General features: G+C 41.4%; 1 protein-coding gene and 1 long non-coding RNA gene across 4 annotated transcripts in view; one reads left to right on the top strand and one right to left on the bottom strand.

The window, feature by feature from the left end:
- The window catches only part of RORA (RAR related orphan receptor A), a 740258-nt gene that overhangs the window by 253968 nt on the left and 461947 nt on the right, over positions 1 to 24343 (bottom strand). The gene's annotated exons all lie outside the window — the stretch shown is intronic.
- Positions 21299 to 23824, top strand: LOC129482444 (uncharacterized). The gene is made up of 3 exons (XR_008657705.2): positions 21299 to 22276; positions 22935 to 23154; positions 23374 to 23824. It is a non-coding gene; the product is annotated as an uncharacterized lncRNA (long non-coding RNA).

The following is a 24343-nucleotide window of genomic DNA, read 5'->3' as shown; positions in this document are numbered from 1 at the left end:
CTTCATCTCTTCATTATTCAAGTGGGGGGCCTCAACAACCTTGTCTTCTTTCCACACTTCCCGCATGGCCGCATGGCCACAGCTGATCCCCTCACTCGCCTCAGACCAACTGTGCAAATCTCCTTGGGAAGCAACATGCCACTCCCTGCCAAGCCTCCTCAGGACAGCGCCTGCGAGTTCCTTCCCTCTCCACTGGACAAAAGTTTCTCTTGTAGCATTTCTGTAACTTCTGAAACCCAACCTCCTCCAAGAAGCCATTCTAGACTGATTAGAGAGAAATGCAAATAATTCTTGTGACTACAACTGGAGATGTATCTATATCCATCTATATGTATAGATAGATATATATGTGTATGTATTAGGAGTTATTATCTTCAACAGCCACCAAGTTTCTTGGTGTCTCCTCACTGTCATCCACATTGAATGCTGTTATTCTTTTAAAAAGTGAAAATAACTTCAATGTTTGAGTGATTATAAAAACGTTATATGCTCATGTAAACAGGTAGATATGTAAGTGCAGAAATCTATTCAGAAGAATGTGAAAATCACACAGACCCCACTACACACAGAGTGAACTTTTCTTTTTATCTGGCAGGTAAAAATGGTATATATCTATGGTGTACAACATATTTTGATATATGTATACACAGTCGAATGGCAAAATCAAAGCAAGTTGTTTAATATGCATTACCTCATAGACATCATTTTTGTGATGAGAATTCTTAAAATTTCTGATGGCAATTTGTAAGTATTTATTATTATTAATTGTAGTCACTATGATGTTGAATAGATCCCTTGAACTTATTCCTCCCGTCTAACTGAAATTCTGTGTCCTTTGATCAACGTCTCCTTGATCCCCCCAATCCTCAGTCTTTGCTAACACTATTCTCCTCTTTGCTTCTATGAGTTTGACTTTTTAAGATTCCACATATAAGTGAGATCATGTAGTATTTGTCTTTCTGTGCCTGGCTCATTATTTCATTAATGTAATGTCCTCTAGGTCCATCCATGTTGTTGCAGATGACCAGTACTTCCTTCTTTTTAATGTGGAATAGATAGCATTCCACTGTGTATTGTGTATATATACCATGTTATCTTTCTCCAGTCATTATTTGATGGACACTTAGGTTGATTTCATATCTTGACTATTGTGAATAATTCTGCAATGAACATGGGGATGCAGACACACAGAAACAAGTTATATGATATCCCTATTTATGTAAATGCATTTATTCTATTTTTTATTTATTTATTTTTTTTTTAGTCTCACTTTGTCACCCAGGCTGGAGTACAGTGGCGCAATCTCAGCTCACTGCAACCTCCGCCTCCTGGGTTCAAGTGGTTCTTGTGCCTCAGCCTCCTGAGTAGCTGGGACTACAGATATGCACCACCATGCCCAGCTAATTTTTGTATTTTTAGTAGAGATAGGGTTTTGCCATGTTGACCAGGCTGGTCTTGAACTCCTGACCTCAAGTGATCCAACCGCCTCGGCCTCCTAAAGTGCTGGGATTACAGGCATGAGCCACCGCACCCGGCTGTAAATGCATTTACTCATGACTGATATTGGTTCTATGATGCTAGCAAAAATTAAACTTAGGCTAATTTCCATAGCAAAGGTTAAGTAGCTACTTATTAATTGGTCCTGTTTACATGCCTACCATGAAAGAATTATTTTTAGGCTTAAGTGGAAAACTTAAGCTTGACTAAGACCATCATAAGAAAACAGTGAATAGCATATCTATTTAAAGTGGAAGATGAGTGAGCTTCGATCCCATTGTCACTCTGCTATAGACACCGATAAGTCTTATAAAGGCAGGAAACATTAGTTTGAGTAAAAGAATGACCGAGGTTGACAAAAGAAGTATCCACAAGGCATGGTGAGTGGATCTGCCAAACTCTCCGCCCATCTCCAGACAGTATAACTCTGATTCTAAGCCCAAATTTAGCGGGAGGCTCTGCTGCCACATCTTATGTGCTGCCGGGCTTGGTTAAGGTTAGCAGTCACTGTCTCTGTTACATGCATATGTGACAAGGAAGAAGTGATTTGCAGCTTCTCTTTCGCTCTTGTCCTCTAGGGAGAAGAGAACCTCCGTCCAATTTTATCCTGGGCCTTGTTTTTGCAATCAGAGTCATGGAATGGGGATGAAGGAGAAGAATAAAAAGAAGCCAAGACCATTTGGTTGGTTTCCATTGGAGAAACCAGACTCACAGGAGGGCAAGTGCTAGATCTGTAAGGTAAGGGGTGGGTGAGAAACATATAAGAATCAGAAAGCACTAGGTTTGAAAAAAAAAGGTCTGGGAAACTTCCTCTTTTTTTGAGAAGGAGGAGTGATTAAGGCAGCTGTCATATTGTGATAGGTGGAATTTTGAGGAGACAGATGGATAAAGAGATTTTCAGAAAATCTGCCGTAAGCTGTGGATGGGACTCTTCCTTTAGCATTTTCTGAAAGACTGTAATGAAGATGTACGTTGCTTTTAAATTATTTTTGAAAACCATGTGTGCTTCTTTGGGAATGACACTGTGCTGACACGGGGGACACGAGGCAGCTCCATTTCATACAAATTAGGTACAAACAGCTGTGTCGTTTGCTTAGGACTCTCAGTTTCTAGAGGACAGACACCCATACCCATGTAGCTGATTCGGTTCTATCCAGGGAGGCATCTTGCCATAGTTACAAAAGCTCTGAAGTAGGAACCTGAAGACCTGCATTTGAGTCCTGGTTCTCCCTCTTACCAGCTGTGTGGCCCAGGACATGTCACTTACGATCCCTAAGTTCAGTGTCCTCACCAGTAAACTGGGGGGCAAGAATGGTGCTATCTGCCTGCACCCTGGACTTCTATGAGAATCAAGTAAGATAAGGGTACGCCAGCTTGCTCTGAGGACTGTGAAGAGCCACCCAAATCACCACTGAGTAAGGCCCCGTGGACAGCACGATATTCAGCAACTTACTGTCCTGGTGATAACAATGGCGGCTGCGATGGTTCTGAGACTGATTCCGCCCAGGGCCATTAGCAATTCTTCTCTCCTCCTTCCTGGTATCTTCTCTGAGTCGGGAGCCAGGGAGGAATAAACTCAGTCTTAGGAAACCTACTGGGAACTGGACAATTTCCCCACCTCATTTCACCCGGGGCCTCCACCACTGATTAAATGGAAATGCTGGAGGGCATGATGGGCCCAGGCCAGGATTCTTTTGAATCCAGCCTATGCCTGGCCACCGCGCCCTGTGCTGATGGTGACTTCACCCGCTGGCTCTCATCTCAATGGACGGCTCTTTCTGAAAGGCCATTTTGTGACTTGTCTTGGGAGTGCTTCATTCATGCTGGCTGAAGTTCTTTGCTCAAAATTAACTCTACTCAGCCCAAAGCAGCCAAAAAGAAACCGAACGAGACAGCAGGGAGTGAAGACCTCGCACACTCCAAATTTGCTTCCAGGGGAGTTTTCTCTGCTTTCCAGGATTCCAACAGAATCTCATCCAACCTCAGAGGCAACTGCTAAGCTGGAGCCAAGAGCCCACCTTCTGTGGAGGCCTCTCCCCATACGTTCCCGTCACTCCCAGGATCTGCACCTCCCTGTGCAAAAGTAGACACATGTCCGGGTAGCTACCTGCTGCCTCAGAAGCAGATCTTTTCTTTTTGTTTTTAGTTGCTGACACCAAAAACTTGGCCGATTCTGTCTCTGGTCTGAGGCAAGAGTCCTTGCATCTGATTTTCCTAAGAGGCAGCCCAGAGGCTGGTCAATAAGGAGCTGGCCTGCTTTCCTTGGCCTCGGCATGGCCAGAGAGGCCAGGGCCCAAAGCAGCACCAGGATCTTGAATTAAGACACAGGCAACTCATTTCACTTTCCTGGCCGCCTCAACACATCTGTCTTGTCGGCCTGTGTCTAAACCTCTTGAGCAATTCCAGCTGCTGAGCCATGCCTGTAGACATGGCGACATTTGGTTTCTGTTAAAACAGAACAGGTCAGTGTGTTCACCTGCTTCATTTTTTCCCTCCTGCACAAGGACGGGGACAGAGGCAGCCAAAAACTGATGCTGCTGATTTGGAGATCTCCCATTCTGTTTCAGTGACTTCATGCCTTGGACTGGCCGCTGCTGGGTCTTTTAAAGCCACTTTATTTCCTGTGTATTTCCAGCACTCAGCCAAAAAGAATGTACACTATGAAAAAAATGTCTACTACCCTCAATTGCAGACCCTCTTGGAAAAAAATATCTGGAAGGCTTTTAAATAAAAGAAATAATTACAACCTGCTGAGTGCCTTACAGAATCCATGAAACTCGACCTTTTCCAAAATATCATAGTATTTCCTGTGGCTTCTGTAGGCTAAGCCTTCATGGATTTATAAGTATGTGTCCAACGCAGTCTCTGGGCTCCATTTTTTAAAATCCAAAAGTCAGAGTTGAAAAGCACAAATCCATACTCTTGGAAGACAGCATCCCAAAAGGTGTTAAGTTAAAGCCCAGCTGTAAAAATATAGGCTGCCAGCTGTCAGGGGTGGTGGGCCATGTGCATTTTTTTTTTAATTTAATGAATGGATGTTTGATCTTCCAGCTTGCTGCCCAGTTGCAGCTTTTCAGATGCTGAACATGTCAGGTATGCCCTGCAGATGTGTATAGTTACCACTTACAAATACATGGTGGGTGCAGAGTGGTTTATGAGCCTTGAGATTCATAAATTCTAGTCTTTAGAACTCGCAATATAAGGATGGTTAAAAATTGGAAAGGGAGAGAAAAAAAAACATTCTGATCTTAAACTACCTGTGATCAATGATGCAGACTCCTGGTAGCCGGTCCCAAGAGAAAACTGAAACCTTTGAAAGACAAACCCAAGGAGACAGAAGTTTCTACTGACTTTCCAGAAGAGGTAAAGATTCTAAGCCTGGGTTCACTGTACATGACTGTGTCTTGCTATGACTATGTGTGGACAGACAAGATGAACTAGAGGGTGTACAATTACATGGATACTTAGTCTTGTGTAGACCATCTCAAATATGCGGTCATAAAAAATATCTTTCCCTAGCTGTTTTTGAAAAATAATTCAGATTATTATTTCAACTTCATGCTGTAGGTTGCCTGCCTTAGTTAAACCCGAGGAACTAGGGACTTCATTTCCAGTGGGGAAGAGTCGAATTCCATATCAAATTACTCTGAATAAAATAGTGAGTAGAAACTCACTGATCAACTCTAGTTAGTGTCAGCCTCAGGCTGAATTGGGAACTGATTACCATTTGTGTTCACAGTCTTCTGCCCTCCCCTCTTGTTCCTCTTAACCCCCAATGTTAGAGACCCTCTATTAAAGCTTGGCAGCACCCCAGGCTGGGGAATATCCCCCTGCTCAATCTCTCCTCTAAGAAACCAATAAAGTGATTTTGGTTAAGGTGAGAACAGCTAAGTATGGCCCACCTCCCAGATAACAGCAATGTTTTAATCCTTAAGGGAGAGTTCAAAAAAAGTCAAAATTCTTAGAAACAAGGCAAGCTGGTGAGGAAGATCTTTTTAACTGGGAGATGGGCATGTTCAATGCTTCTTATCCACCAGCTTCAAGGGAGTATGAGAACACTGCCTGAGAGATGGGCGTGTACAGATGAACTTGATTTACTCTGTAAATCAAGGGTAGGGTTCGAGTGACTGGAAGTAGAACAAAGATATTGAAACAGACTTTTTTAAAATTGGCATCTCTTTACTTAGCCTCGATCTATTAAATAGAAGAATACATACAAATATTTTTATACAGAAATAAAAATTCTAACATGCTCCAATCACCTGCCAGAGACACTTTATAAACTTCCTACCATTTGGACTTGCTTCCACCATTTCAGAATTTCAGAATAGGTGAGGCTTTCCCATGTGGACCACAAGAAATGACTACGGTGCACAAGGAGAGGCGGTTTTGAGATGCACAGTATGTGATTGCTGGAGGACACAAGCAAGGCAAAGAGTAGAATATGCAAACAGGCCATGGTAAGCTCTCAGATGAATTGTTTTGGGCTCCCAGTTAGGCTACAAATCTAGTAGGTAGAACCTTTCTTGTTTCTACGCCTCTCCTTTAGGGATCTAATTCTTAGTAAAGCAACTCAGAAAGAAAAAAAATAATAATGCTTCTTTGTTTCTAGGACTTGGCCTTTTGTTTTATAATTAATATAGTTTCCCACCCAATGCATAAATGTTTAAAGCATCATTTATATTGCATTGCCCACTTGTTAAAGTTTAAAATGTTGCAAATAGCCAAGAGTCTGTGCTTTAGTTACAAGCAAACTTGCTCACCCCATGGTCTTAATCTCCAGCAAACAGTGGCATAAATGAACCTCTGGGTCAACTTTGTATTTGCTGCACATCCTTTGCCATTATAAAATAAGATGAAAAGATTTGCTTTTAAGTCAAAGCCTAATTTAAAATATTTTAACTATGGACATATATGCGCTGGCCTAAAATGTGTGTGTTTGCACGTGTGTGCACATCTATATCATATAGTTTATATAGAAATGGATGAAAAAAGTAGTCCTAAGCCAATACTGATATAATTAGCAAAAAAAAAAAAAAAAAAAAACACACATAAGGAGACATAAATTAGTGCCTTCAGACATAGGGATTATTTTGTTAACAAGGGAATGGGTCCAGAGACTGAACCATCTGCATTCAAATAAAGTAAGAGGTTCCTCCTCACGTGGTTCTTAGAAATGTTAATGTTTCATACTTCTTTGACTTATACGTCAGCTCATGGGTGGATTGTGCAGTGGCTTCAAATTAAGGCAGCCTCTTAGTCGACTTGTCCTGAGCTGGGTTCTTAACTAGGTTCCTGACCTTACGACCTTACGACCAACCCAGCTCCTGGTTCAGTAATTGAGTCCTTGTTCAGTTCTATCCTGGTTCTCCTAGGCCTCCCAGGCCTCAGCCTGCTTTCTTTGAATCCCACTCTTACCACCCTAATTTTTAGGCAGTATGTATTTCCATTACAGGGTTATAATGCAGGAAGCATGCCATTGATAACGGGAAGTTGGTGTATGTTTCAGCAACACCTCCCTGTTTAAGGGGGAGATCAGTCTGCACTAGTGGGAGTGTCTGTATTCTAGAATATTTTAAAAAGAGGAAGCTTGAGTGTTTTCCAGTACACAGAGGAACTCTAGATAGCTGTGAAGGAGTTTCCTGGTTACCTTAATCAATGTGTAAGTGATTGTCAATATTTTGTATAATAGATAATCATAAATTTTAGTAAACATAAGAATCACCCCGGGAGCTTGTTAAAATGCACATTCCTAGAGTCCATCCCCAGGGATCCTGATTCAGAAGTTGTGGGGTATAGTTTATGAGCTGTGGTCTTTCCCCCTATTCTCTCTTGGATGGAATTTTGAGAAACATGGCTCTATGCCTTCATTGAACAACATCCATCTATAAATTACAAATTTTAATTTCATACAGACTATTATTGCTATAAAAATATTTACTGTCTTTAAAAGTTTAGTACATCCCTTACAATCTCACTTGCACCATTAATTCTTCCAGTAAATTATTTCTATAAAACATAGATGTAAAAGTTAACGTAGCCTGATCCAGATTGAATTACCGCAAATTGCCCTAAGCAGGGATGAAATGTAAATTAATGAGATTTCTGTAAATGCTTATTTTTTTCTAACTAATATTCTATGGTGGTGAGTTATGATATGTAGTCAAATATTGAACTGCTTTAGCTATTTTAGGAGATTAATTTAAAGGCTATTTTTACACTAGCTAAGAGAGGGAGAATAAGTTGATGATCACTTTAAGTAACCCTTACATTAATGGACTAAACTTTGTGGGAAAAAGTAAATGCAAACCAGAATTGCACAGGTAAATGTCGCAGGCTGTCTGTTAGCACGCTTAGACACTGTCTCCTTTTACCAGGGGATATGACGGAGAGAAAATCTGTTCCCTGATTTTAGGCACCTAAAGATCTAAATCTAAATAACAAAAACAATAACGGTAATAGCTAATATTAGGGCTGGGTGCGGTGGCTCATACCTGTAATCCCAACATTTTGGGAAGCCGAGGCAGGAGGATTGCTTGAGCCCAGGAGTTCGAGATCAGCCTGGGCAACATAGTGAGACCCCGTCTCTACTAAAAATTAAAAAAAATTAGTCTAACGTGGTAGTGTGTGCCTGTAGTCCCAGCTACTCAGGAGGCTGAGGTGGAAAAATCGCTTGAGTCTGGAATGTCGAGGCTGCAGTGAGCCATGAGTACACCAGTGCACGCCAGCCTGGGAAACAGAGCAAGACTCTGTCTTAAAAACAATATAGCTAATATTAATCAAAGCCTTTCTATGTACCAAGTATTTTTCATTTATTATTTCATATTATCTTCACTACCTCGCTACAGATGGATACTATTATCAGCTCCAATTTACAGTTGAGGAAATGGAGGTTCAAAAAGGTTAAGTAATTTGCCCAAAGCCATACAGCCAGAAAGTGGCACAGCCAAGTCTGACTCCAAAGCCTAGGAGACCCCGGTCATGTCTACAGCTGAGAAAGGACTCACTCTCCACAATGCCACTGGTCTCCTCAATCAGTATTTCCATTGTTTTAGGCATAAACTAGCTAGCTAAAACCTGCAGTTTGAAAAGTTCATGTCGAAAGAAGTGACATACAGAGAACAATTGTGCAGCTAATTTTCTTTAGAAAACAGAAGCAGAGAAAGACTCCCTTCTAAAATTTCAGTTTCAATATATTTTTGCAAGCATATTTTTGTCCCAGTTGCTACCACATTCAACCTTGTCTGAGTCTGGTGACCAAACCTCAGTGAGCGTTCTGTCCAGGTATAGCAGCTGTTTTGGGCAGCCTAATAATTAGACTCTCCATGTATATAATCTTTCAAGGAGAGAGGACATCAAACTGAGATTAGATTAGAGGAAAAAGAGTGAAAGAGGACCATGGATAGTAATCTATTCCCTTTTCTGATCAGCATGTAGAAAACAGTTTCAGAAATGTATTTTCATTTTTCACTTAAAAAATATTTGTATTTTACCTTCAGGGAAGGTATTCAGTATTCTAGTAGTTGCTTCAGAAAGAGGGAATTGGCTGGCACTGTGCCGTGCATGCTTCATAGACAAAGCCACCTAGGTCCATAAACAGAGTCATCTGAGGGGCGAAGGGCAGGGAAGGATTCAAGCACCTTAGTTCCAACTCCAGGTTGGATGTCCCTCTCGTTACCCCACGATAAAGGGATTATTTCACTCCACTGTGAGGACTTGGCTGGCAGAAGGCATTTTCAGGCAGGCAGTGAGGAGAGCAGGGAAGGAAGGCAGGTGGGGAGCAGAATCCAAGACAGTGCAGAGGGCCTGGGAGACCAGGAGAACAGGTAGAGCCCACAGTCAGAGGCCCTAAGGAGTATGTCTCCTAAGAGCCTTCAGCTGAATGTCCTTTCCCTCCCCATGGCCGGGGCATCTCTCTCCACAACCTGTCCATGGTTCACCTTGTTCTGCCTCCTTCAACAGTGATTCCAACCCTGTTGTCATGTATTGATTACTTATGGCAAATAACATCAGGAGGAATTGGCAGTTGCGTGAAGATCAGTGGTGGGAATAAGAAGTGGGACTAGCAGGAAACGGATCACCATCATTAGTATCATTATTATTTAATTAAGCTTTGCTATTACAACAATAAATAATAACAATGAGAATAATAATGATGACGATAAGCTAGCATTTAGTAGACCAGGCGCTATGCCAATCATTGAAAATATGCATGCTTATTTAACCCTTAGGCTATTTTGGTCAGTATTTTCATTATCCCACTTTACAAATGATGTTGAGGTGTAAAGAGATAAGTACCTTGACCAAGGTCCTGGGCAGGTGAGTGGTAGTGCTGGGGCCCAGATCCCAAATTCTGACTTCAGACTCTGACTCAAGCTCCTGCTTTCTTGACTACCGCGGGCCTGGCTTTCACAGGTGTTACCTTCCTGCATCCTCACGGCACCAGGTTGAGCTGGGCGTCGCTATCCCTTCTTATAGATGAAGAAACTGAGGCTCAGAAACAGTAAACAATCTGCCCAGGGAGGAGGAACAGAGCTGAGGAACAAAAACAGGCCTCTATACTCCTCTACCAAAACTGCATAGACCACTCTGTGAAACACTCCAAGTAAGGATGGGGCTTTATTTCTCACCGCTGCGACTCCATGTCTAGGTAGAAGCAGAAGAGTTTGGGAAGAGATCTGACAACATGTGTGAGGAGATAGGGAAGCTGTATGCATTTAACCTATCTCCAAGGTCCCCATCACTTAATAAGGAGGCGGAGAAGGGTCATCCGAGCTAGGCTGAGTCGTCTTTGACTTGCTAAAAAAAAATGGGGAGGGAGATGGCAATGGGCCAGTATGGGAAAGAGTAAAGAAGAGAGAGGGCAGACATCAGGAAAGAACATCAGGCAGAGAGAAGCCCCTTAGAGCAGCAATCACAACCAAAATTTTGGGCACCAACAAAAGCCCATTGACGCTCAGACACCTCTGACTTTCCCCATTTCCTTCCCGATGGCACAACTGGAAGCTCTGATTTCCTCTTTCCTTTTCCTTCTGGCTGATGCATCCTGACAAATACAGTACGTAAAGCGCAGGGACGTGTGAAAGGAAAGTGTGGCGAGGGTTGTTTTCCATCTCCCAATAATAGCGGTTCAATTTGGTACCTAAATAAACAATCTATTTTAGTGGCTCCCCTTTGATATCTCCAATGTTCCCTTCTGTTATTTCTGGCAGTTCCCAATCCTGTGATGTGATTAGAGAGGATGATTACACTTACATAACAGCATCAAATTAATTTGCCGCCGAGAACAACAGCGGTAGGAAATCATTGGAGTTCTCAAATTGCTCCCCCCACCCCCACCCGCCTCGAGTTTATTTAAGTGACATCAAGGGATTAGAGCGAAGTCGGTCAGTAGAGCACTGCTGGGAAAACAACCAAAACATCGACTCTGCCCTTGTAAACGAAAGAGGAACAGAGCAAATAATGAATAGCGCTGGTCCCAGGCCTGGTGCAGGGGCCACTGGATGAATCAGCCTCCCAAACACACATTTCCGTCTGTCTGCGGGAGAAAGAAACAAACTGTACCTTTCAGTGCAGATTAGATCCATTTTCCTGGGGCTATGTCCAGCCAACCAGGGACTGTCAAAACCAAAGATATTTGAGATTTTGCTTATGTTTCTTTGCTTTGCTTTTTGGCCCCTTTTCAAAACAACAAAAAGAATGTAAAAATTGACTTGAATTTTTTTTTACTCTGTGAGCCCTGAACAAAAATCCAGAAAAATAAAGCAGAAGCAAATATTATTGCTTCTGGTTTTCTAAAAGATATGACAATAACAGCTCAGAAAACTGTAGCCCGTGATCCCACCAAAGGTTAGAGGTTCAGAATAGGCAGCAGCATGTGGATGGCGTAGAAAAGGGACCCCTTTAAGTCCTACTCGCAGTTTAGTTCTGACACGAACCTTCAGCAGTTATTTCAACTCTCTGAGCCTTGGTTTTCTTACCCAAGAAAGCAGATATTACCGTCTTGTCTTTCATCTCTGTTACAGGGTTGGTGTTCACCCACCCGTTCATTCTGTTAATCCATCCATTCAGCAAGTATTTATTGAACACCAATTCTGTCTCAGGAACTCTGCTGGTAACTGGGAATACCAGTGGACGTGGTCTCAGCCCCAGGAGCAGCTTATGTCCTAGCGGATCAGGGAAATAAAAACAGCCACTGTGCTCTGAGGGCCTGCGTGGGCAGGCACTGACCTCTCCACCCTTCATCCATTATCACATGTGAATTTCACAACCACCATGCAAGCGTAGGTATCTCTATGTCTATTTTACAGATGAGGAAATTGAGCCCAGATGTGTTAAATAACACTATGCCAAATCACACTAGCAAGTAACGAGATTGAAATCCAAACCTAGGTTTTCAGAATTTAAAGCCATGCTATATCCCTTTATATTTTTTGGAACCTGACAAGCTCTGAAGCACTCTGCAAATACAAGGAACTACTTTAAGTGTGTTTGCACAAGCTGTTCATATACTAGACAGACATCACAAATGCATGAATTTCTATTGCTTTATTCCAGTGATTACAGCACTTGATTCTTTTTAAAGCAAATCCACTTCCATTATCCCATTCGATCCTTGTAACAGCATCATGATACACGTGGAGCAAGTATTATTACTCCCACTGGGCAGATGAAGAGACCAACATTAAGCAACTGGCCAAGGCCCTTGACCCAGACCTGGAACACTGGTCCGTGGCTACTCACTTGCTCTTCTTCCTCAACCTCCTCTCAATGAGTCTGAATAAGGAAGACGTTTTCAATTTTGGCCTCAATAGAATTATGGATACTTCCTATATTGTGTTAGTCTTCTGGGTCCTAATGGCATCCCTTTTTGGGTAGAAATCCATATTTACAATATAGCATGAGGTATTTTTATATTTGTCTGCTTTGAAAATCATTGGCTGCTTTTCCACCTTATGAGAACGTGTCACATTTTCCCATCATCTTTTGTTTACATCATTGTTTCACTACCATGGAGGTTTCGTTGTGCATTCCTCTCACTTAGCTCCTTTAGAAGACTGCTCTTAACACCAATATATGGGGTTTCCAAAGTTGGGATTACTCCAGTTAGATGAATTTGACCCTTTGTTCCAAATAAACTCTTGCTAATTGCAGCTGTACTGTAGAATCCATATCGTCTGACTCTGCTTGTTCATACTTCTCTTACTTCATAAAATGGACATCAAAAAATTAATAGGACCGTTTTAGTCTCTTGGCTTAGTTCCTAGCTAGTTCTTCTACCTAAAATGCTTGACCCCCAACTTTGACACCCTTCCCTCATTCTTCAGGGACAACTCAACTTCCACATCCTTGAGGATACATGTCCACAATACCTCTGCCAACACTGACATCCACCTCCTCTGAATTTCCAAACCCCATAGACTGTCAGAGGTTTGCTGCACAGGCACATTGGAGGAGCTCTGGTCCTAGTCCTTTCTTATACAGATGAGGAAACTAGGACCCAGAGAGGGCAAATGACTTTCCAGTTGGTGGCAAAGCTGGAACTAGGGCTCCATTCTCTTGCTTCTTGAAGCTAGCACTTCCCTTAGACTCCTTTTCCTTTCCTTCTAATGTCTGTGGAATGTGGGTTGTGTATGCTCAGTCTGGAATGGATATCTCTCTTATTATCCCCATAAACTCAGTGCACTTCTTGAAGATGAGAGCTGAGTCTTTTTTTTTTAAATTATTATTATATGTTAAGTTTTAGGGTACATGTGCACAACGTGCAGGTTTGTTACATATGTATCCATGTGCCATGTTGGTTTGCTGCACCCATTAACTCGTCATTTAGCATTAGGTATATCTCCTAATGCTGTCCCTCCCCCCTCCCCGCACCCCACAACAGTCCCCGGAGTGTGATGTTCCCCTTCCTGTGTCCATGTGTTCTCATTGTTCAATTCCCACCTATGAGTGAGAACATGCGGTGTTTGGCTTTTTGTCCTTGCGATAGTTTGCTGAGAATGATGGTTTCCAGCTTCATCCATGTCCCTACAAAGGACATGAACTCATCATTTTTTATGGCTGCATAGTATTCCATGGTGTATATGTGCCACATTTTCTTAATCCAGTCTATCGTTGTTGGACATTTGGGTTGGTTCCAAGTCTTTGCTACTGTGAATAGTGCTGCAATAAACATATGTGTGCATGTGTCTTTATAGAAGCATGATTTATAATCCTTTGGGTATGTGCCCAGTAATGGGATGGCTGGGTCAAATGGTAGTTCTAGTTCTAGATCCCTGAGGAATCGCCACTCCGACTTCCACAGTGGTTGAACTAGTTTACAGTCCCACCAACAGTGTAAAAGTGTTCCTATTTCTCCACATCCTCTCCAGCAGAGAGCTGAGTCTTTTTCATCTCTGAATCCCACAGCATTTTTCACAAATCCAACATATAGAAGCTGTTCAAGAAATGGTTTTGGGATAAATGATTGTTCTTCATGGAAATGATCTGCCTTTTCACCCACAAGGTTGTTTGCTAACTCATCTCCTGCTGGTTCCCTCTCTTGTTCTTGCAGCAGTTTCTCTCCTCCATGCAAATCATGTCCACTCTATTCCATACCTCTGCAGAAAACTCTGACTTCAGCTTAACCTGCATTCATTCATTCACTCATTCATTTATTCACTGAATATCTGCAAAGTGTCTGTGCTGTGCCAGGCACCATCCTGGTATAGGGGATGTAGCAGTGAACAAAACGAAATCCTTGCCTTTGTGGGGCTTATCATCCCTCAGTATCTCCACCTTCTCCTAAGTGACAGCTCCCAAACTGAGGGAAACCCAGGGTTTCACAGAAAAGTTTCTGCAGTGTTCATATCATTAAAGGTGATAAAAGCAGATATTTTAATTTCTACTTAAATAACTGGATGAATGTAATGAATACTTACATATGGTTTTCATTTAAAAGAGCAGAGTTTGGCATCAGCTACCTGTGCTCATGACTTCATCACCCTCCACCATTGGGTGAGGAGCTGAATGTTACCAGTATTGTGGCAACTGAACCACGAGGCAATTTAAAATGTTTATTTTTGGTTGTTTAATTCATTAAGTTGTCTAATTCTTACCCACAGCGGGTTTTTGGTAAAGACAAATAGTAGAAGAATTCTGAAGTAAAAATTTGAAAAGTTTATGAAGACTGCGCATCTGATGATGGTAACTTTATAAATACATGTCAAGGTATTCTTCACTGGACTTCAGAATTGCATTTACCTGTCACATAACCCATTAAGATCTCTCCGTAAGTTCAAAAATCAATGTTAATAGTGGAAAATTTGGTGTTGCTTATATCCAGTTTGGCTTTTAATTTTTTGTATAGATGTGTTTACTAATAGCAGCCAGAAATCCTCTTTTATTTCACTAGAATAAAAATAAATCACATTTTTTTACCCAAAATGTAAGCTTTTCTACCATTAGTTGTAAAGGCAGATTTTGTCTGGTTTTGACTACTTTTGATACTATGAGACACAGTTAAATTTTAACCCACAGTTCAATATTTATTTAGTTGCCAAACTGAGCACACTAACAGATGTCATTTTAATGTATGTTTCATAAGTTGTCATTTCTTACCTAATTAAAGTAAATTAAACCATGGGCATCACTTTTTAGATGGAGCTCATTCAGAATTTATTATTATAATCCATGAATGTTAGTAAATACCATATTCAATTAATTTTGTAATAAAATCTTTAATATATACTTATCTAAAATGACACATACATTTTAAAACATTAACTCACTTCATTTTGCATTACATGCAAAACGATTAGATGTTTAAAAAAATGTTCAAATAATATATATTACTATGAAATGAGTGCATAAGTTTAGATATGGTTGGGGAATGCTGTTCTAGACTCTTTATATCTGCCCTTGCCCTTACCATCTTTGCACCTTCTCTAAGACAACTGTCCCTCTCAGCACCGTTGATCATCTTTTCTCTCCCTTGCATCATCAGTCTTTCCTTTTCTACTTTCTTCTTTTCCTCAAATCCATAAACATTATCAGGTCTCTCTATTCTACACAGCCAGCCAACCAACTATACACAGGATCAGGAAACCTCCTTCCCAGTCCTGTCTTCCCCTCAAACTGCCACCTTACACAGTCAAACTTCTGGAAGGAGTATTTTTCTGCCATTTTCTCTGCCCCAGGGCCTTTGCACTAGCTGTTCTTCTGCCTAGAATGTTCTTCTCACAATTCTTAGCATCACTGGCTAAGTCCTGCCATACAGGTTTTAGCTCCTGTAAGAGCTGACCAACCATGCTACAGTGCCCAAACAATCCCTCTTCTGATTCTGAGTATTTATTACTATCTGACACTTTCCTTGTTGTTCCAAAAACAGAGCACATCCCTGGATGTGACTCCAGGGTGTAAAATAGTGCCTGGCACATAGAAAGTGCCCATGCTTACTTGTTGACTAAAGGAACAGACAAGTAAATGATGAACCCTTTCAGCCTCCCTTGCTGGTTTCTTCCCTCTCTCCCTACCCCCAAATGCTTGCTTTGTGCAGGGGTCTGCCTTTTAACCTCTTCCCTTCTTTTCACACTCTCACTGGGCTATCACAGCCACCCGTCACCCTCAGAATTCCAACATTCACCCACATGGAGATGGCAAACACAGCGCACGGTACAGCCCAGCAATGCAGACATTGCTAGCAGATCTTCACTCTCTTTTCAGGATAGTCTAGTGTGCATGGTGCTCCAAGACAGGATCTTCCAATCGATGGGACCGGCACCTCTAGGTGAAGGCTATTTGCTTTCTTTGACCTATATGTCAATGACTTCCCAAATCTATGTTTGCAGCACTGGAGTTTTCAGACCCCTTTGTCAAACAGCCTTCTGGACACTTTCATTTGTTCACCTCTACCATCCAGCACAATGCCTGGCACAGGGTGAATGCTCAGTAATTCTCCATGCTACAATAAACATGTATTCAGTGACATTACCCACTCAGATAGTCTCTACCAGCTTGCTAGGTATAAAAGGGAGACTCACCTATTTGTGCTTCTCTTCTTTCAGAGTTGTGGGGCAATTTGCCAGGTCTTGAGCACAGTACCCATTTGTAACAAGTTAACACGTTTTGGCCAGTAGTTCCACAATTTCACCCTTGAGTTCCTTCAGAACTCTTGGGTGGCTGCCATCAGTTCCGGTGATTTATTTGCACCTAGGGTGTCATTCTAGGACATCCTGTCCATTTGCCACAACTTGTTCCAAGGCTGGAGACCTCTCTGTTTTCAAATACAATTGGGGAGTGGGGATTTTCCTCTTCACCTCCATGGTAACAGCTAATGCCAAGGATTCGCTATGACTCTCTCAACTAGTTTTTGCTCATCTTTAAAGTGGTGATGAACAAGCGAGTCCAACTGATATAATGGTCTCTCTCATTTTTTCACTGCCATCGATACATAAGAAAAGAATACTTTCTGATTGGCATAGAAATTCCCTGAAAAGTCATCCTCAAATTATCTCCTGAAGCACTGTGCCAACTAACTCTATAAAGTTCCAGCTGATAACTCAGATAGATTCAAAAGCTTTCACATTCACCAGATCATTTAATCTGAATTAGCAATTCTGAAAGGTTGATAAGAGAGGCCAGGCGGTTACCACTTTACAGACAAAGAAACTGAAGTCCAGAGTGATCCAGAGATCTGAATGCCACATAGCAAGTTAGCACCTGAGCTGAGGCTCAAACCATTCTCTAGATTTACAATCCAGTGGGTTTTCTTCTTGCTACACCTTGATTCAGTTGAACTGCATCAACCTATTCTAATCCAATCAAATGCTGAATGAATAGTCATTAGGACAACTGGAAAGAACTAACTGACGTCAAAATGGTTGATTCAGTAGCCACATGCATCTATGGCCTCATGTAACAAAAATGCACTCTGCTAAGAGATATTCCCCAAGGAGAGCCTGAGAGAACACACTGAGAGTCCTGCCTTACAGAGGCCAGCCTGGACTATGTTTCAGGGTGGACAACACAACACACATAAATACATACATAGCTTTGTGCATTTCAAGGCTTAAAAGTTCTTGTTGCTGGATTTTATCTTAAGATTAATTGAATTCTCACTGTAGGATCCTCAACTGGAATCCAGGTTGAGGCGGACATGGGGCCCAACTCTAGCAATGAATACATCATCAAACGGGGGGCAACTTTGAGTCAGTAGCAACCACAATTCCCACAAGAGAATAATGAGGAAGCTGAGTAGTTGGAAGGATTAAATACTGGCATTTCATTTTTAGGATCACATTTTGCATGCAACCACAGCTCCAGACCTGAAAGACTGGCCGTCTCAGATTTGCCCATAAACATAGAGAAATCTGCCTCTAATTTAATCTGACATCGTCCCTACTCTCTGATTAACCACTTTTGGGTAGGCCTCAAAGAAGTGCGTGCCAAATGATGCCCTGTGGATCTCAGGAGCTGCCAGTTTCATTTTCCCTTCTACCTACTCTTTTCCCAAGTATTATCTTGCCAGTTGAGACAATCTGATGGAACAGAAAGAAATATTTAACCATCTTTGATACAAAGATGGGGGGGGAAAAACAATTTGCTATCCTATTTTCCCCCATTGAGGAGATAAAAAATACTTTGTTAGATTTAATTTCTTTGGTACAAATATTAGTCTGAGAGTATTTTGCACTTGTCAGTCATTCAACTGAGAACCCAGTATTTTAAATTTTTTAAAAGCATAACCTTGAAGTATATGTGGGTTTTTTTTAATAGTTTTAAATTTGAAGCCCCTGAATATTTTATAAAAAGTTCAATTTGTAAGTGTGTTTTTTAAAAAGGTTTTAATTTACTTCATTACAAGCTCTCTGAGCTTTAAAAAAAATTTTTTTCCTAATGTTTCTGAGCCTTCCTTTGGAAGAATAAAATGCTCTTCTAACAAATGTCAATTGATCATTGGGGTCAAGGAACTGTGCAGAGGATGAATGTGGGCTAAACATTCTCTGGCACCTAGTTGATCTCTCTTCCACATTAAGCGTATTTGCTAATGAAGGGAGCACTGGTATGGGACTGAAGAAAGGATTCCCTTAGTCTGTTAATTTACTTGGAATAATTCATTAGCTGACACTTTTAGCTGTGAATTTAGCTGGTAAATCCCAGATCACCCCAATATTATGTGTAAAGAGGATAGTTCAGTTTTTTTGTGAGAACTTTGGGAGGATGGATTAAAGCCCTTTCTCCCATAGTTACCCTGACATAAGGGAGCTTGTTAATAAAGAGCTCTTTGGATCCTTTCCTTTGTACAGGCACTGTATGAATATTTATGGAATATTTCATCTGTAAACAGCATTAAAATATAAACAGAGCATACCAAGAAATAGGAAGGCCATTTTCACCTAATACATAGCAGTGCTGTGAAAATGCTAGGGTTCCATTCCTGGTTATCAGCTAAGGAAGAGCAAAGAAGGAAAAAGTTATTTGTTTAACAAACCAGGGGGCAGCAAGTCATGTGATCCAGTGGAGCTTTGGTATTCTTGTTAATCAAGTCTTCTGGGTAAATTGAATGAGGTATGCATGTCTATACACGCAGACAGACACACACACACACAGACACACACACAGGTACCTGATATTTGTAACCACTGTGACTGGTCATATGAGATTGTTGCTTTTGTAGATAAAAAGTGGTCAAATATCAGAGTTTTTGTATGACGCTGCCTAATAAGTGCCACCCTAAGTTTCTGGCCCTTCTCCTTTTGGGCACAGGGAGGGGTGGGAATATGGAATTGCTGTTTACACGTGGGCTCCTACTAGCAAGCTGAGCAGGAAAGGGAGGAGAGGGAGGAGTTGAATGAAACCTTCACAGAGACCAATTTCTGCAGATTCCATGGGCGACATTGCCTCTTCGAAGCAGCAGGATGGAGGATGTGGGGGTGCCACCCAGCCTGTATACCAAAGACACTTCCCACTCACCAGTTGTGGCTGTGTGCTCTTGATTGCAAACCTCTGGTACCCATCACAGATGTATTATCAATTTTCAAAGGGATTCATATACAATAAAATACACTCAACAAGAAAACCACCCAGAACGCAATGAATCATTCTTTGATGATTCAGAAGGCACTTTAGGATCCTGTAGTGCCTTAGGGGCAGCATTACAAACATCAATTATCTTATGGTAAATGTGTAGAACAGCTAGTTCACAAGTTAAGAAAGAGCTGGGCAACTCTCTTTTATGATATGTTTTTTAAAAAATAATGTTTTATCCCAGGTCTTTTCTACTTTCAAGCACTTGCCCAGAATGTTGCTTCTATTTTTGCAAAAATGGCTCACTTACCAACTTGGAGAAGTACCTCTCCTATGGTGTGCCTGAGTAAGTAAAATTGAAATTGTCTCATTTTCCTATGAGCCATTTCTGGGGGTAGACTTCTGTCTTTCTCCCCTAACCATTTATGTATGCCTCTAATTAAATTCAAAACACTATATGAGAAGTTTGGTCTGACAAAGATGACAAATATTTGTTTAGAAAGCTCAGTCAGGTGGCACACTTATGCATGGTTCAGTTTCAGATGTTCCTTAAAACCAGGAGGGTGTGTGATTCTATTGAATTCAGGTCAATTGCAAGCTAAGTTTCTCCCTCTTTGCAAACTACAGTAGTTGGTAATGAAAAAAAAGAAAGTCTAGTCCTTGGAAATCAAGTTCTTGAGCACTTTTGAAAACAGATTAATCCAAAACATCTGCAAGAATTTTATCTTTAAAAACCCAAATGTCTAAAACATAAGGGGAAAAATATACAAATGAGAATTTGTCAACCAAGTTTTTGAAAAACAGGTTTCTAGCAGAAAAAAAAGCATCTAGAATAAAATGCAGTTGGCTTTATGAATCTTTATTTTCCATGGTGATTCTTCCTTTTTGGTCTTCAACAAAGAATGGAATTTCTAGGTGAGTCTTGTCAGATTTTCCAAAAGTACTATTAAACTAAAACGAGGGGATTCCAGGCAAGATAACATCTCTGGGATGCTCAACTCTGGCTTGAATTTATTAAAAACTTCTGGTTCTTAATTTAAATTTTAATGGTGGTAGACCCAAAGCAGCCAGACACGAAGGTTATGGTATCAGATGTGAATAACTGAAGACAGATGTGCTGTATTTCTATCAAACCAGAGGCCTGGGCCTTGCCCAATCTGTGGTGAAAGGTCACCAGAATTCAGAGAAAGGAGGACATATTACAGCCGACTGTGTGCCTTTAAAGAAGTGCATGAAACACACACACTACACACACACACACCACACACACAGGGAATAAAGGAGCATCTCCAAGTTGCTTATACACATATTTACTCCTACTATCACAAGGTGAGCCTACACATGATCTAAAGAAATGTCATTTTACTTGAAGCTACTGTGGCTTTGTAGCTACATTTTGTTACAAGTTCAATATCGTCTAACCGCTACCCTAAAATTATGTCTCCAAGGGGGACACTATTGGTATTTTGTAAACTGCTGCTGCTTCTCCTCTTTTTCTGTTAGACATGGTCTAATGGGTTTAGAAAATGACATTCAAGATGCTGCTTTGCCAATTAGAACTTCCGCTACCTGATTCTTGAAGGACATAAGCATGCCTAATTGTGTGCTCAGACATTTTATTAAGTTGTTTTGAGTGCTGAAAGTCTTTTAACCTTCATATAGACCCATATTCATAAACAAAAATGTTTTCAGGGAAAAAATAACAGGGAAAAAGGCATTTAATTACAAATAAAAGTACTGTTTCCAATATGCACAGATTTTTTTTTTTTTTTTTTTTTTTTTTTTTTTTACCAACCTACCAAAGCAAATGCAGGTTGCAGATGGTGAAAACTGAGTTGGGAAAACTGCACAGATATTTTCCCAAAACGTTCTCAACAATGCTGCAAATGCCATTCTGGGTAGCTGAGAGGGAAAGACAGCAAGCGTCATCTTGCCAGGGGCAGAACCTATTCTCAAGCCACTTTGAGAGCAGGAGCTGAACAAATACGATTTAGACGTTTCCCCCGCCCTGGAAACGTGGTCATGGGTTAACCGGTCCTTGGACAAATTTAAGAACAGTGTCTCCTACCAGGGAAATTATCTCATGCAAGAAAAAAAGTTCCCTTAAGCATCAAATTATTTTTCCTTAACTTTTTTTAGAAAGTTTCCTTTTCAAAGTTTAGGAGGTTACACAGCATGTGAAACTCTTGACGAGATCTAAGGCAGAGGAGCGAGGAGGTTCGCTGCTGCCAGCCTTCCAAGAGAACCCAGTCATTAAGGAGCCCCAACTGTCACCAATCATACGGATCCCCACGTGGGACACACTTTAGCATGAACACAACCTTGCCTCGGAAAGCATACCCAGGAAAATATGCCGGGGGGTAGCTCCCTAATTCTCCTGCCCAAAGATGTTTGCCATAGACTACGCTGACTCGCCCATTCAGGAGCCCCTCGGGTTCCCGCTGGACCTACCCTTCTGATTTGAGATCATCCACGTGTGTTTTCCCACCTCTGGAGGCTTTTATTTTCTGCTCCCTCCCTTCTTAGTACAGTGCCAATCACTGCTCTCCCCCGCCGCCCCCCTCCCCAAAGGCTCTCTGAGGCTGCTCCCTTTGTGATTGGCATCTCATTAATGAAGAAGGGCTGGTGTCTCTCATTACAGTTAGAGTGAGTGAGAGGACCTCAGAACTAATTTACTTGCTCTCACTAGGGAAGACACTTGCCTCCATCAAGAACTTCACTTTCCTGCTGCCTGTGGCAATAAAAGAACCCGTTTTGTTTTAACATTAATAAGGTGAGAGAATAGAGAATTTCCAAAAGAAATTAAGAAAGGCAAGAGGGTAGGTGTTGGCCCATGGAAGTTTCCCTAAGGCAGGTCCGATGGTGCAGTTCAGTGAGAGGCCTTTGATGCGGCAACATCTGGACCACATAAAAAAAAGCATAGCAGGCAAGTAAGAGACTGGCCAGGCAGAGAGGCTGGGGTGGGAAGAGGGAGGCGTAGGTTCTAATCCTAGGTCCCAAGTCCCTGAGTGACCTTGGGCGAGTCTTTGATTTTTCTCTGGTCCTCAATTTTATTATCGGTGAAATAAAGGAATGGAATAAAATGGTCTCTTAGGGTTCTCTCACCTTGAAAATTTTAATATTCTATAAATGGGGCTCTGGACTATTTAAAACTTTTTTCATGTTTGGAGTGAGTTTTTTTTATCTCTGACAACAAATTAGAAATTCCTCCAGAATTAAAGAGCATGGAATGGAAATCATTTGGCTTCTCCAGCTGAAAAGGTCAACTAGATTCAGAAATGTACTCCAAGGCTGCACTGTCTGCATGGAAACCTAATTAGAGATCATACTTCATTGGCTAAAAGGGATCAAACTTATCTGAGCTTTCATCTGGATATGTATTTTTAAAAAATCACTCTGAGTTACTAATTCATTTATCTTTCTACTTACAGGAAATTCCACTCATTGATAAAGCTCGGCTTCGACACCCCTGCTCACAGTGAAATACCTTCCTTGCCAACCACATTGCTTTATGATCGTGCCCCTTTACCACATTGTACTTGAAATGCCTTGTCATTTAAGAAACCATAAAAAGGACGTCTTAAAAAACGGGTTCATCATTTAGCTGGAGATGGCTTCTGCGCCTGGAACCAGAAGCCTGTCCTCTCGGTGGTATGTCTCCACAAAAGGAAGCGAGCTACCACAAAGGACAACATCATGTGTTGCCTTGACTGCTATTGAATGGGAAAGTTGGTGCTCAGTTTCAATATGGATGACAAAGTAGTGGGAATCTGAAATGCCTACATTAGAAGTAAGGATGTCTTTATATTGGGAATATCCTCGAACCCAGGGCCCATTTCTAATTCCCCCTTCTCTCTTTCCCTGATACAGGCTATTTTTGAACGAGAAGGACTTTGGCCCACATCAACAGTTTGGTTTCTTACTGTTTGCATCTATGAGTCAAAGTAGCTTGCTCCCAGGATCCCCCACCAAACCGAATGAAAATAAATTCAATGTGTGCCCACTGAGCCTGGCCTGGGAGTTCTTGAGATCAACTCAGAATCATGGTCTTTCTGTCACTCCCAAAACAATCCTACCTAATTCTACCTGTTCCTAAGTATTGCCTTAGGATACTGACAGTCTTTTCTCTTACTTACAGCTTTTGAATGAAATTAAAGCTAATCCTCTCTGGCTTGGTTGGGTCTTGTGTAAGATTCCCACACCCCACAATCAAGGCCTTGCAATGTAGTGTTAGAAGAGATAGCCAAGTTACCACACCTGCATCACGATTCGGATGAGGATAGTATTTTTTGCCTTCCATGAGACAGCTTTGAAAACCTGAGTCACAGAAGCTGCCTCATGCAAATCCTTCCACTCTCCTCCTCACTGCCAGTACATTGGCACCTCCTTTTTAAAATGAGCAGAGAAGCATGAACAAGACCTCTGTGGACCTCAGAATAAAAATGTAAGATCTTCAGATTTCCATCGCATGATTTCACCGGGCCAAGGCAGCCCAGCTTCATTTTTACATGCACTGTGGTTCTAAGTATTTACAGTGGTGTAACCCGCTCCCCCACCCAACCCCCCAATATCGGTACTTTACTCACTTAGCTTCTAGTAAGAAGAATAAACAAAAAGAATCAAAGAGAAGAAGGCAAGAAACTGGGGACCAATTTTCAGGTCATCCTTTCCTTCTTAAAAGAAGCAATTTGCCTGCAGTGTCTGTAATTTAGAAGGTTTTAATGAATGGCTTCTAAATTATTTATTACGCATAGAAAGCTGTAAACATCCCTCTCTAAACCATTATGATAGTATCTGGGCAGGAGTCAAAAGGTTCAAACATTTGGCACTTTTCACCGGA

This window comes from Symphalangus syndactylus, chromosome 5, assembly GCF_028878055.3.
Source record: "Symphalangus syndactylus isolate Jambi chromosome 5, NHGRI_mSymSyn1-v2.1_pri, whole genome shotgun sequence".
Classification (NCBI taxonomy): Eukaryota; Metazoa; Chordata; class Mammalia; order Primates; family Hylobatidae; genus Symphalangus; species Symphalangus syndactylus.
This window is presented reverse-complemented; position numbering and strand designations above follow the sequence as displayed.